The sequence below is a fragment of the Tupaia chinensis genome, unplaced genomic scaffold (assembly GCF_000334495.1).
Source record: "Tupaia chinensis unplaced genomic scaffold, TupChi_1.0 Scaffold138666_1, whole genome shotgun sequence".
Taxonomy (NCBI): domain Eukaryota; kingdom Metazoa; phylum Chordata; class Mammalia; order Scandentia; family Tupaiidae; genus Tupaia; species Tupaia belangeri.
This window is the reverse complement of record NW_006198558.1, coordinates 429,893-445,140: the sequence shown is the minus strand read 5'-3', so window position 1 is coordinate 445,140 and position 15,248 is coordinate 429,893. Positions and strand designations below refer to the sequence as shown.

Genomic DNA, 15,248 nt, shown 5'->3' with positions numbered 1-15,248 from the left:
TCAAGTCCCAGACCTGGTGGCTTGCTTTCCCACTTTCCCTCTCGCTTGTCAAATTAAAAAAAAAATAAATAAGTAAAATTATTATTTTTAAAAAAGTAGAATACATTTCCTATACTTGGGGGGAAATATTTACTTTTTTTCCCCTGGAGAGGTTTTTGCTGTAGACTGCGTGCACTTGCCACAGAGAGAGAGACAAAAAACAAGAAATCACCCCCCCAGGGGGGATGGCCACACCGCAATCCCTTCTCCTCCATTCTCTCAGGATCTTGGCACTCACTCACATGCCTGGCGTGAGTTTAAGCCACTGGGTCCGGGAATCAAACCGCGGTTAACTACATGGGAGTCCAGCAACATAGCCATTACGCCAACTGCTGGTCCCATTTTTGTTTTTATTTTTTCAAAATAATTTTACAATTGGGAATAGACATTATTAACTGATTTTGTGGTTTAGAATATTAATTCATCCTAAGAATGCAGAAGGAAATGGGAAATAGACAAATCTTTTTTTTATTTTTTTTTTGTCTAGTGGACACTGAATAGGTTCCCAATACTACTGTATTTGAAACCATTGACACAAATTTAAATTACAAGCTCCCTACCAAATAGAACTTGATGAAGTTACATTGTATCCCACCTTCTTCAGAAATTTTTTTTTTTTTTGAGAGAGATTTTTGCTGTAAATCATGTGTGTTTGCCAGAGACAGAGACAGAAAGTGAGGGGTTATGTCCATGCCACAATTTCTTCTCCGCTGTTCTCCTCTTGAGATTTTCAGCACACTCGTGTGCCTGGTGTGAGTTTCAAGTCACCAGGTCCGGTCCTCGAACCATGGTCGGCTGGCCACACGGGAGTCCAACGCCTTAACTACTACACTACCTCTGGCCCCTCAGAAATACATTTAATATGCACTTAGAGAGAGAGGAGAATCTTTTCTTTTGATTGGTCTTCTTCATTCTCCACAGGGACTATTTATTTAGGCAGTGACTATACTGGGAGGAAGATGGGATTATAATTAGATTATTTTTGGTTCTTTCTAGACCTCTGTATTTATTAGAAGTTGTTTGGATTCCTATGGTCAGTGGTATAAGGAAATGGTAGGTTATTAGCAGCTCCCAAGGGTTTCCTCAAGAGTTCCTTTAGTTACTAAATCTTTGGATGCCTTTGTTGATAAGAAATGGTGTGGAAGGAATGGCTGAGTCCATTTCTTAAGTGTGTGGTACTCAGATACTTTCTTCTTACCTCCAATTCTCTCAGCTCCTTTACTTCACTGCACCTTCTCTAATTGGATGTTCTGTGACAAGTAATCTTTATCTGCATTGCATGTAACACATTGTTGTCACTTATCCAAAAGTAATTGCCAGTAAGTTTCCCTAATAATTGCTCCCCACCCCCACAAAGAAAAGAAAGAAAAGATACAGGAAAGCATTTTACTAAGAAGTGTTTCTATGTTTTTGCAACTAGGTCTTTGTAACTTCATCAAGTTTTACCTGGTAGGGACCAGCAGATGGCATAATGGTTACATCACTGGACTCTCACTTAGTGGACCAAGGTTCGAGTTCCACACCGGGTGTTAAGCTTAAAACACGCTGGGCAAACACCTTAAAACACGCTGGGCGCCTGTGCATGCGTGCCCAAATTCTGAGAGGAGAATGGAGAAAAGGCCATCCCCCTGGGGTGTGATTTCTCACTTTTTGTTTCTCTCTTTCTCTCCAGTGAGAGCATGTTCATATAGCAAAAATCTCTGTTAAAAAAAAAAAAGTTTTATCTGGTAGAAGTAGGGGGTAGAAATTGTGGAAATTAAATTTGTACTAGTGGTTTCTAATTCAATAATGTTCTGTTCATTGCTGACTGGATAAAAAATCTCACTTGTGCATTTCCCATATTTGTAGATTAGAGAGAGAGATTTTGAAAATTTAGAAAGCATTCTTTGTAACATAGGTTGAATTACAACATGAGTCGTATATGTGGACATCATGTGTTAAAAAACATTAAATGTATTGTTTGGTTAGTAGGCAACATACTATAATGAAGGTTCTACCATTTAGAATGAAGATTTTGTGCTTTCTGTTTGCATATGTTATTTTGCTATTATGTTATTTTAAATATATTTTTTATTTTACTGAGAGAAAGAGAAACGGGCATACGCGGCATGCATTAGGCCTACCCAGGATCTGAAGCTGACCGAACAGGTGGCTCCAGCATTGCAGAGTGGAGCCCTAATGCCGGGTCACATCTGCGCTGTTGTTTGTTTTTTAAATTATATTCTGTACTTTTACTTACCATTTACATTCTGGAGGCATGCTAATGGGACATACTTAAAGCATTTAGAATGTTCACCTCAAAGAGAAAAGATAGGTACTAAGAACAGTGTAGTAGATGTTCTAAATCTGGTGTAAGTATTGAGAAATACTCACGATTCATCTGAGAGATGAGAAGGAGCAGGAAGGGTCAGTGACATGCCTGAAGGATTTGGCAGTAAAATCTGATGTACAGGAGACTCTGGGTATAGTAAACTGGAAGAGCATGGGTTTGTGAACTAGGCAATGACACACTTCCTAGTTGCAGCTTTTAAGATATCATCAGGCACTTTCCTTAGAAAGCTCTGTGCAGGTCTGCAATAGAATAGGAACTCTACTCATGCGAATCTACTTTTAATGAGATATTTAAATATAGAGAATGCTCTTTTATAAGGAATTTTTAGTTCTACTTTGTTTTACCAGTTGATTTAAATAGCTTTTTAAATAAACTCTCTTTTGGAAATATGGACTGTAAATGGATTATATTTTCCTTTTAAAGGACTTTATTTTTTGACTTTTTGTCTCCTTTAATTCCACAGCATTATTATTATTTTTTTTTAGAGAGAGATTTTTGCTATAGGATGTGTTCGCTTGCTGGAAAGACGGAGAGAGAGAGAGAGACAGAAAGTGAGAAATCACACCCCGGGGGGGGGGGTGGCCATGCTATAGTCCCTTCGCTTCCGTTCTCCTCTCAGGATTTTGGGCAGGCATGCACACACCCTCGGCATGAGTTTAAGCCACTGGGTCCAGAACTTGAACTGTGGCTGGGAGTCCAGTGACATAGCCATTACTCCATCTGCTGGTCCCTTCATAGCGCTATTAACAACTGGAATTGGGGCATTTCCTAATGATTTTGACTATTCTTCCTAGTAGAACCCAAACAACTTGGTTTGGATATTTATAAAATATTTCCTAAACATACATTTGAATAATGGTATCTAACCCTTTCTTGCTAATTTGAGCACCCATGTGGCTGTTTGATCTTAAGTCTGAAAAATAATAAGCAGAACTTTGGAAGCGTTCTTATGCTATGATTGTACTACAGAGGCACCCCTGTATGCTTCCTGTGTACTAGCACGTCCCTAAATGGCCATTCTGTCCTCAGCTGCCCCAGATACCCAAGCAAGGGGCAGAAATGGCAAGGTCGACAGCCCTGTCTGCAGAGATTTTGCTTGGACTACCACAGGGATTAGGGCGGGTGCTGATATAGATAACGTAGATCTCACCTGCAGTGAACCCTTTCACTTTTGGCTGGTATTGGCAGAATGTAGAGGATGCTATTTTTAGGGATTTATTATTTTTATTCTCTTTGTCTTCAAAGACCCAAGGTTGGTGACTAATGCTCAAGTTCACTGGTACACAGATGTGATTGTTCTTTGGAGTCACCTGGGGGGAAAATGACTGATGTTTGGGTCTCAACTCCAAGATTCTGACTTAAATAATACTAGGGCATAGTCCAGGTACTGGGATTTTTAAAACTCTATATAATTCTAATTTGCAGCAAGGCTTTGAAAACCACTGCTATAGTGGAACAAAACCAGGCAGAGCTCCATGAAGGCAAGGATCTCCTCCACTCCACCCAACATGTGCAATGGTGCATAGTAGGCACTGAAATAATACTTTTCTTGGATGAAGCGGTCCATATAATTCAAAGAATAAGCCATTCTAGCATTATTTATTTTTAAATCATCTAAACTGTAAGAGCAAGTGGTAAGCTAGTGATGAAAATAGAATTCTTTTGTGTGTGTGCACGCAGAGGAAAACTGAAGCTAGATATTCATAAAATTATAGATAAAAATCCTTGTAAGAATATAAAGTGGAAATTTGTTGTCATTCTCCTCGAGTACATTTGTACTTGAGATAACCCACTGGGACAAATGATTATTCCAGTGAGGCTAAGTCCTGCTGTGAAACAGTTCCTCGATTTAGTTTTTTCTTCTTTATCTCTTAAAAGATTATTTTTTCTGCTTACTGTGTGCATGCTATTTTGTTTTTCATTTATTTATTCATTCATTCATTTCAAATAAAGGCAGTGCTCTGTCTCCTTCCTTCAGGAAACACCTTTATCTGCATGATGCAGTTTTTTGTCATTTCCACTTGAATGTGAACTAAGAAGTCATCCTTTTCCTGTGAATAGGAAATTTCCCAGCTGTTCATAAATTATGATACCTGCTGTGGGAAAGGGCAAGATCTCAGAGTTTCTTCTATTTCACGAGTCCTCCTATTACTTTTTACATATTGCTGATCTTATTCTTTTTAATGTGTGCGATCTGATTGACAAGATGGTGACGTCCTGTTGAGGGGGCTCTGTTTTTGTGTATCAGATCCATGGTGATATTACTTCTTGAGGCCTTTGCAACACTGCTGGGCCCTCCTGTGATTTAAAAGGTAAGCTGGGAAAGCAAAAGACATTGAAAAGAAGTATTTGAAAGTAATTGTGTAACATTTTCTTGGTAAAAATGCTTACCACTCCCTTTCTTTTCTAAACATCCCCTTTTGAGCATATCACTGTTTGCTTTGTTTTGAGCCCCTTAGTTATGTGCATAGAACTGCCACTTGGAATTTGGCTCCTGCTGATGTACCTGGGTACCTCTAATCAGCATCTAAGTATCCAGCTGATTCTTTCCAGAATCACAAACCCATTTTCAAGTGGAGCTAGGAAGGGTTATCATTGGTCCCAAAATAGACCATTACTTACACACATGTCGCTCTCAGGGCCTGCAGCACACTCTCACTGCTTCTTTGCTTGGCTAACTCTTTTTTAAAAAGAATTATTTATTTAACATTGTTTATTATTAATGTTTAAATTTGACCAGAGAGAAACGGAGTGAGAGGGAGGGAAAGTAAGAAAGCAAGCTGCCACATCCTGAACCCCTGTCGGCCATGTGAGATTCCAGAGCCTTAACCACCATGCCATCTGCCGACCCTGCTTGAATAACTCTTATCCTCTTAAAATATCATTTATAAGTTATATATAATTTATAAATCAAACAGCACTATTATGAAGTGCTCCTTCTCCACCTCCATCGAGCCTGGATTTGGTCCTTGCATGTGAGCTCACTTAGTATCCCATGAAGGATAAAATAGGAAATTGTATTTTTTTTTTAGTTGTATTTTGCTGCCATGGAAACAACTTTCAGAAATGGGAAACTAAAGATCATTTATCCGAGTATGGATTTCTTAAGAGCCAAAGCTGGTTTTGTCATCCTTCTATTTATTTCGAAGAGTGCAACCAGCCCATTAGTCCCATGTGTTTTTTTTTAATTCAGGGACATTATGATTAAAGGTTATTCTGTGGACTCCCCAAATGCTTGTCATCCGTAGACTTGCTGACACTTCATCAAGGCTCCTTGAATGGGTGTAGTACACAGGCCTGGTCAAAGGGTGAATGTGGGCTGCAAATGGGAGTGAGGGGACTAGAACTGGGGCTTGGGAACATTTCTGTTTTTTAGATTGCTACTTCCTGTTCGGCCGAGAAGACAGTCCTGTCACTGTGCTGTTAGCTAAGGAGAGAGTCCTCTAAGCTTGACAGATCACAGCTGTATCCTGTACTTTGTGGGAAAATGTATTTGCTTTCTCTCCTGTTCACTGAGTTTTTCTAATTTCCTAATATATTAAAGTTTATTCCAGTGTTTCATGGAGCAAGAGTTTGGATATATTCCCAAATGAGAATGAGAACAATAGCTAAATACCAGGTTGCAGTCAGAGTGCAAAAACTGAGTGACAAGGAGAAACCCTCTCCGAATAAATTTTAAAAGACGGTCCCAAAGGCACTTGGATGTTTTAGCCAAGTGCTCTAGTTGAAGGAGTTCTCTTGTTTCTTTTTACAAACCACACAATTCTTTTATGAAGAATCAAATACTCTGTATTCTAACCATTCTACCATTTTATCCTCTCTCAAAGCCGTAGCACAGCTTCGGGACGTTGCTTTCATTTCACCGTCTTAAAAATCTTTGGTTGCCACTGCAACAACAATGGCTACTCCCTTCCCTGGGATTTTATATTCGACTTAAGCCTGATACGCTAGTAGACAAATTCATTTCTTGACACTGGAACAGAAGGGGTGTTTGGAAATGTTTTTCAGTACCTCGTTTCAGTTGAGGTGGAATAATTGATTGATGATACAGAGCAGTGACAGTTAACATGGTCCATAGAGGGTAGGTGCCAATTTGAGCTTTTTTTTTTTTTTTTTTTAACTTTAACTTGACAGTAGGAGTTCTGGCCTGACCTCAGGAGCTGCACATTCTGTAAGAGCTTAGGTAGCGACCTTGGGTACCTCTGAATTCTCTCAGCTGAAAAGAACTGAGGTGGGGCCTTATGGGTTGACTTATGCAGCCACACACTTTTATTGGTGTAGTGCAACCTAGAAAAGGATCGTCAGGGCTTTTCTGTTGTAGTTGTTCACTTATTTTCATTTTTGTCTTTCCTGCTATTGGTCTTGGGTAAGTCTTACATGAGAGAGACTGACTAGAGTAAGCTTTGTTTTGGCAATGCAGAGTGAAAGCTTCTTCCGAAAGTACTTTGGTTGGGGGCCAGATAGCGGAGGCTGATCCGTGTGGGAAGGTTCCAGGTTCACATTTGGAAACCTCCCTGAATGCACGAGTTGCACTCAAGCCCATAATTCAGGGCTGGCTGAAGCTGGGGGTGGATAGAGATGTGGAGACCCTGTTCTGAGTGGCCACACTCGTTCGCTCACTCTCACCACTCCCCATCTGTGTGTCTCTTGTTCAGTAAGAAAGAAACTTAAAAAAGTTTTATAAGGAGTAAATGATGTAAGTCCTGGACTTCACACAGGGTAAGCCCTTCCCACAGTATCCCACAGATACTGGAGCACACATGACATCCAGGTGCTTGTCGAGGAATAAAGAAAATCCGCTTGCCCAGAGACCACCCTTAGGAAATGGACGAGCTGAGGATTAACCGTTTGCTTTTTATTTTAAGTTGCTGTATTATCTTTGGGTACTGTCTTCATCCATGTAAAGTTCTAGTCTGAGATAATTCTTTACTAGACTTATAGAATATTACCATTGTATGAGATCTTTAAGGCCATCTAATTCAATCTTCTTTTTTATTTTCATGTAAGGAAACTGAGGCCTAGAAATACTTAGTAACTTAGCCCAAATCATGCCTGATTTAGAACTGGAAGTATTAACAAAACTAGAATTAAAACCCAGGTCTGTTGGCCCCTAGATTTTTCTATTAAACTCTATCCTCAGGGGCCAGCAGGTGGCATGGTGGTTAGGGTGCTGCATTCCCACATGGCTGACCATGGTTTGATATCCGGACCTGGTGGCTTGAAAATCATGACAAATAAATAGATAAATAAGTGTTTTTTAAAAAGTAAACTCTATCCTTTATAAATTTGAAAAATGAAGTGTGCCCATAAAATTTTTCAAAATGGTAACACTTTTTAGTAAGTAAATGTGCTATTTTTTTCATTTTAGCCTTTTTTTTTTTTTTTGAGATATTTTTGCTATAGGGTGCATGCACTTGCCAGAGAGAGAGACAGAAAGCAAGAAATCACCCCCCAAGGGGGATGGCCACGCAGCAATCCCTTCTCCTCCATTCTCCTCTCGGGATCTTGGGCACACACACACATGTGCCTGGTGTGAGTTTAAGCCACTGGGTCTGGAACTTGAACTGCAGTCGACCATGTGGGAGTCCAGCGACATAGCCATTACACCAACTGCTGGTCCCCATTTTAGCCATTTTTTAAAAATAATTTTTGGGACCAGTAGTTAGCATAATGGTTATGTCACTGGACTCCCACATAGTAGACTGCAGTTTGCGTCCTGGACCCGGTGGCTTAAAACTCACGCCGGATGTGTCGCGTGTGCATGTGTACCCAAGATCCCGAGAGGAGAACGGAGGAGAAGGGATTGCGGCCTCGCCATCTCCCCTGGGGGGGGATTTCTCACTTTCTGTCTCTGTATCTCTGTCTGTCTGGCGAGCGCACGCGCCCTATACCAAAAACCTCTAAAAAATAATATTTTTTTATTAACTTTATTATTATTATTTTCTAGTTTTGATCAGAGAAAAACAGAAAGAAGGAAAGTGAGAAAGCAAGCCACCAGGTCCGGAACTTGAACCTTAGTCAGCCGTGTGAGAGTCTGGCGTCTTCAACTACCACACTAACCACCAGCCCCTATTTTAGCCATTTTTAATAAAAGCTGTATATAAGATTATTTTTCTGCTACATCTTCTCAATGGATTCTTCTTTATATTTGCGCTTTCCCCTTCCTACTTGGTAAGACTTGGCTTTCCATTCAAGGGTCTTTGTGCAGTCTTTATCCAGTTTTAGTCTAGTGAAACCACGGGAGGCGTGTGTGCGTTCATACCCAAAACCCCGAGAGGAGAATGGAGAAGGGATTGCGGAATGGCCATCCTCCCTGGGGGGTGACTTCTCACTTTGGTGAGTGCATGCACCCAACAGCAAACATCTCTTGTGGAGTGAATGCCTGCATGCACCAGCGTGCCATCAGCCTTTCCCCTGCACCCGCTCACTGTAGCCGACACACTCTTCCTGTGAACTTGGACCACTCTGCCAATTTGCTGACCTTTATGGTGTCCTCGCACAGCCTGAGCTTCGCCATCCTTTCAGATGGGCCTAGAACGAACATTGTACTTCTGCCTCAGCTCTTCGGAAAGCAGGGAAGACCTAATCTTCCCGCAGATGTGGGAAGGTGCACTGAAATACCTTTTATAGTTATGGCTTTGGTCAGAAGTCGAAAGGATTGAACTTCGTTTCGGCCGCTGCCGCTCCCATGATGGCTGCAAAAGAGATAGGTCTGCACGATGCTTCTGGTTCTCAGTAAGTGCGCTGTTTCCTTTCTAGGAATCTTTTCTTCCAACCTTTGCTTTCCTGATAACCGAACATAACATTCTGCTAGCAGATACACTAACATAGCGTAGTCTCTACCGGCCTCTCAGACGAGGAGAGGAGATAGTGTTAGGCCACTGTAGGAACATGACCAGTCCTGTGGCTCGGTGGTGAAAGCCCTGCAGAGGAATCCGCATCCCACACGGCCAGCCAGGATTCAGGTTTCATTCCTGGTGGTTTACAAGCTAGCACTGCACCCATGACCAGGATCCCGGTGGGATGGACAAACACTTGAAAAAGCATTGTGGCATGACCAGGCCCTGATGGAGGGAGCTTCCCCCACATCTCTCTCCCTTGTGTGCACACTCTCTGACATTTAAAAATAAAAATAAAAATGAGAAGATAACGTGAATGTGCCATTTCTGTTTCAGTAGAAATCCAGAAAATGTTCATGCATGCCCAAAATCTTGAGAGGAGAGTGAAAGAGAAGGGCCTGTGGCATGGCCGCCTCCATGGCTGTGGGCAGGGTTGAGGGGGATACTTTCTCTCCCTCTCCCTTCCTCCACCCCTCCCTTTGTCTCTCTCCTAAATGCACATGCCCTGTAGCAAAATTAAAAAAAAAAAAGTCCGAAATATTTCACAAAGCAAGATTGTATAACACTATGATGTGTTTATTTTGAACAAAATTTCAGAATCTTAATCCAGCAGAGAAAATGTGATAAAGGGAAAAAAAAAAAGAACAGATAATTTGCTATGGATTAGTGATTACATGGAGGTTTTTGTTTTTCTTTTACATTATTTAGTTTTAAATAATGTCTCTCTTTTAAAAATGGCTACAAGGCATACTTTGGGTTTAAATGTTTCATGAACATTTCAAGAATGTTTCTAATCATTGAAATATTGTACTATGATCTGAAAATGGAAGAAGCTGTTGAATTCAGACAATAGAATGTATTAATACTTTAAACAGTTGCTGGCCACGATAATTAAACATTGTGATAATTTAAGCTACATTGTACATTTCCATCTGTTCATTGTATTCTCCATGTGGAGAAGTGGAGCACACTGATTTTGGACCTTAGTTCTGTGAGAATCTCTTAATTCTCCATTCTGAGTGGCAAAAATTATATTGGTCATTTGTGTCTGCTTTTGCTTTGATAGGAAATACATATTTGTAAAAGAAAGCTTACATTATTTCCTATAATAGCTTGAATTATGAAAATGCTTTGGTTTGGGACCAGCAGTTGGCATAATGGCCATGTCGCTGAACTTCTATGTAGTCGACTGAGGTTCGAGTCCCGGACCTAGTGACTTAAACTCACACTGGGCATGTGTGCGTGCGTGTGTGCCCAAGATCCTAAGAGGAGAATGGAGGAGAAGGGATTGCAGTGTGGCCATCCCCCCTGGGGGATAATTTCTCGCTTTCTGTCTCTCTGTCTCTCTCTGTCTTTCTGGTGAGTGCATGCACCCTGTAGCAAAAACCTCTCCAAAGAAAAAAGAAAAAGAAAATGCTTTGGTTTTATGAAAAAGAGGAAAACGAACAGAAGAGATGTTAGCAAGTTGTAAATTCTTGCAACAGAAAGGGGAGGTTTTTTTCTCTTTGGAGTTAACTTAGTTTTTTCAGATAAACTATTAAATGCTAGCTTAGCAGACAGAGAAAGGTGCAGAAATCAAAGTACAGCTTGATGGATATTTACAAAATAAGCACATTGTATAACCCCACCTAGACCAAGAGATAGACCTCCGGAAGCACCCCGATGTGCCTTCTCAGGTGGTTCCTCCCGCCCTCCAAGGTAACCTACCCTGACATAAGATGGAATAGGGTGGTGGTGGCCGTCTCCGAATGTTACGCAGGCGGACTCATTCTCTCTCTGCTCTTCTGTGTCAGCTTCTTTATTACCCAACCCTTTTTTCCCTGCGAGGTTCACCCATGTTGTTTATGTAACAGTCGGCAATCCTCACTGGATGCCTTTCATTTTATGAACGTGAAATCTTCATCTATTTTGTTGAGAGGCATTCAGGTCATTTCCAGTTTGGGGCTATTAAAATATAATTTTCCACGAACATTCTTGTGTGTGGGTTTTGGTGTTCACACATAGGCACCTCTGCTGGGTGGATTTCTGGAAGAGGAGTAGCTGGACGTGTCTCTAGCCTTTGTAGTTAACACACCTATTCTTAGTGTTTAAGATGCCCAGAAACTCCGCATTCTTGCCAGTACTTGGTATTAACAGGTTTTCATTTTAGCCATACTGATAGTTAGGTAGCAGTATCTCATTGTGGGTTTTAGTAATTTTTATTTCCCAGTGACTACTGCTGGGCATTTCTTCATGTCATTTGGATATTCTCTTGCAAGTGTTTATTCAGACTTTTTACCAATAGAAAAAATTAGGTTATTTATTTCTTTAAAGCCTGTGTCTTTTTTTTTCATGAGTGAGAGCAACAGAGTCAGCACCTCCAATAGGTCCTGAAGTCATGATCCACCCACAGCCTTAGCCAGCCCTGGACTATAAGCTCACATTCCTGTCATATTTAGGGGGTCTCCAGATGCAAATCTGGAGACTTCCCACTTGAGTCAGCCTCACAGAGCTGTCAAGTCTTAATGTTGTACCACTGCCTGGCCCCCATTTGTCTTTTAAAAATCGACTTTAGTGATTTTTTTCTTTTTAAGAGATTTTTTTTTTTTCCATAGGGCGTGTGCGCCTGCAGGAGACAGAGAGAAAAAGAGACGAAAAGCGAGAAATCATCTCCCGGGGGGATGGCCACACGGCAATCTCTTCTCCTCCATTTTCCTCTTGGGATATTGGGCACGCACACGTGCGCACACACACACACACCCCTGGCGTGAGTTTGAAGCACCGGGTCTGGGACTTAAACTGCGGTCAGCCATGTGGGAGTCTAGCTATCTAACCATTATGCCATCTGCTGGTCCCGACCTTAGGAATTCTTAAACATATATTCAGACCAGGCTTATAACACAGTAATTGAAGTAGTTGGGTCCCACATGACCAGCGAGGTTTGCATCCTGGCTCCAGCAGCTTTGAGGGGCATGCCCCAAATTCCATTGAGATGGAGAAGTGGAGAGGCTTTGTGGTGAGGCCATACCTTACTGTGGGGTGATTTCCCCCCTCTATGTCTCTGGTGAGCACACGCACCCCCTGTGGGGGAGGGGAAGTATACATACTTATGTGTGTGTGTATATATGTGTGTGTGTATATACATATATATACACACGTACGTATATATATGTATATACACACACACATATGAAAGATCATGTTTTCAGATATCCTTAAAAAGTTAACATCCAGTCTTAAAGTGTAAAGTGAGTAGTACTTTTCCTTCTGAACAAGATAGGAATCTTTATTTTGTTTTTCTTTCTTTCTTTTTTTTTTTTTTTTTTTTTTTTGAGAGAGAGATTTTTGCTATAGCGCGTGTGCATTCACCAGACAGATTGAGAAACAAAAAGCAAGAAATCACCCCACAGAGTGATTGGCCATGCTTCAGTCCCTTCTCCTTCATTCTCCTCTTGGGATTTTGGGCACATACGCACACCTGCCCGACATGAGTTTTAAGCCGCTGGGTTCAGGACTCAAAACACAGTCGACTACATGGGAGTACAGCCACATAACCACTACGCCACGTGCTGGTCTCACAAGATAGGAATCTTAAAACAATTGAATCTTTCTTTTAATTGCTGGAGGATGTGTGCTCACTGGGGCAGGGAGGTGCAGAGAAGAGCACTCACCCATGGGCTGTGGTCATCTTCCTCATCCTGTCTGTCGAGACTTCAGGCCAACACACCTGGCGTGTTTCTTAAACTGCCAGGGCTGGGATTCCAACCACTGTCAATCATGTAGGATCCAACTCCCTTAACCACTATGCTTAACCACTGACCCAGACCAAAACACATTAATTCTTCTTCTCCCTTCCCATTTTATATGATACTTACTTGTTTTTAGCCTCTACATTTGTTTTTTGTTTTCTTGGATTTGTTTTGTTTTTAGAGAGATTTTTGTTATAGGGTGTGGGCATGTGCTAGAGACACAGAGATAGACAGAAAGCGAGAAATCACCCCCCCCAGGGGGGATGGCCGCATCATAATCCCTTCTCCTCCATTCTCTTCTTGGGATCACGGGCACGCACACACATGCGCCCAGTGTGAGTTTAAGTCACCCAGTCTGGGACTCGAACCGTGGTTGGCTATATGGGAGTCCAGCGACATAGCCATTATGCTAACTACTGGTCTTGTAATTCTGAACTTTGAAGTTGGCAAGAATTATTTGTGGAATTCCTCAGGTAGCCTGTTTTGAGGATACTTTTCTTCACACAGGATTTATGTTTCTTTTTTTAAATGTTTAATGTTACTGTAGGGCATGTGCACTCACTTTAGAGACAGAGAAAGAGAAAGTGAGAAAGCACACCCCCACACTCTGGGCAGTGGCCATGCCACAGTCCCTTCACCTCCATTTTCCTTCTGGGATTTTGGGCACCCAGACACGCAGGCCCAGCATGTTTTTCAAGCCAGCATGTCCAGGCCTTGAACCATACAGTTGACCATGTGGGATCCAGCTGCCTTCACCACCATACCCTATGTTTTCTTTTTGTCAGGTGCTTGCGTTGCTACCAACCTGACACTGCTTCATTCATATTCTTCTCTTGGTTTGGGGTTTGGGGATCATGTGGTGTAAATTCAAATTGCAAATCCTTATGGTAGTTGGCCTATTGTTAGAGATTCTCAGGGGGACTTTTTCTTTTTCCACTTAGTATTTGGGAAAAGATATATAAGGCTTTTTGGTTTTTGATTTGGGTGTTTATTTCCCCTCAGTTAGTGGACAGGTTTTTTTTTTAATTGTTTTTTTTTAATGTTTACCTTTTAACAGATGGTAGACCTTCATGATTCTGTCATTATGTGGGTGTCTGTAATTTCCCACCTTATAGAAAAAACTCTCTACTCCTATAACTTGTGACTTAATGAATACCTAGCTTCTAATCATTGAGTAGAACTGTAATTTGGAAATTGCTCTCTAAGTTTTGCTTTAAGATGTAACTAAGTGTCTAGATTTTTTTGGAAATTACTGAAATAAGAGCATTTCCATGAGTATTCCTATACTGTTGGGTTGTTGGAAAAGTCATGATATATTTTTTCTGCACCTTTCTATGCAAAAATGAATCATGACTTTTCCAACACCCAATAGTATGATCTACATAATGACTTTAGATTGAAAGAAGTTTGCATGTTTAGATTCCTTTTTAGAATCCTACTTACAAATTGCTTTTTTTAAAACAACTGTCATTGGGTATGTGCTCTCACACTGGGTGTGTGGGGAGTGGGGAGACATAGAGAGGGAGGGAGGGAGGAAGAAAGAAAAGAGAGAGTGAGAAAGCACTCTCCAGGGGGGTGGCCATGCTGAAGTCTCTTCTCCATTCTCCTCTCGGGATTTTGGGCATGCACACACATGCCCCTGGTGGGCTTTTCAAGCCGCTGGTTGGAACTCTAATTGCAGTTGGTCATGTGAGATCAAACCACCTTAACCACCACACCTCTGGCTGGCCCCGCATTTTTGTTCTTAAACTGATAAGCGGAAATGTTAATGCGACAGCTGGTTCCCCTGTATTGGCCCTGTGAAAAACACTGGTTCCGAAGCACTGATAGCTTTCTGGTTCATCAGGCACATCTTGACTTTCTTGTTACGGCAAAAGCAAACATTTATTGAACATAACATTTTTCCGTTGCTGTAGGATGGTATTAATGTGTAGAGGGAACAGATTTGATTAATGTAGTAAATCACCCTCAAGAAGTTTGAAATACCTCACTTTGTTTTTTTCAACTTTGATCTCTGAGAGTGTAGCAGAGGTAGTACCTTAACTTGAAATAGAAGGAAGTAATTTGCTTCTGGCCGAAGGCCTTTCTAAAATCCCTTCTGGAATTTCTAGTCACATGATTGAGAAATATCATAGTAGTAAGTGTCTACTACCTTATTGCTTCCAATGTGAAGGTTTTGTGTGTGTGTGTGTTTTTGTTTGTTTGTTTGTTTTAAAAAAAAGCAACTCCAAAGGTATTCGTTTGGAACTTCTCTTTCTCCCCTCCCCTCGCTTAATTTAAAGCATCATATCATTTATTATATTGGACCAG

General features: G+C 41.2%; 1 protein-coding gene across 4 annotated transcripts in view; it reads left to right on the top strand.

Moving 5' to 3' along the window:
* Positions 1-15,248, top strand: part of ADD3 (adducin 3) — a 196,083-nt gene that overhangs the window by 74,830 nt on the left and 106,005 nt on the right. Inside the window, exon 1 of one of the 4 annotated variants that reach the window (XM_006161612.3) lies at positions 10,892-10,908. The exons of the other annotated variants lie outside the window; for them this stretch is intronic. The gene's annotated coding sequence lies outside the window, so the exon portion shown is untranslated. Of the gene's footprint in view, positions 1-10,891; positions 10,909-15,248 lie in introns of those variants that run through there. 4 annotated transcript variants of the gene reach the window in all.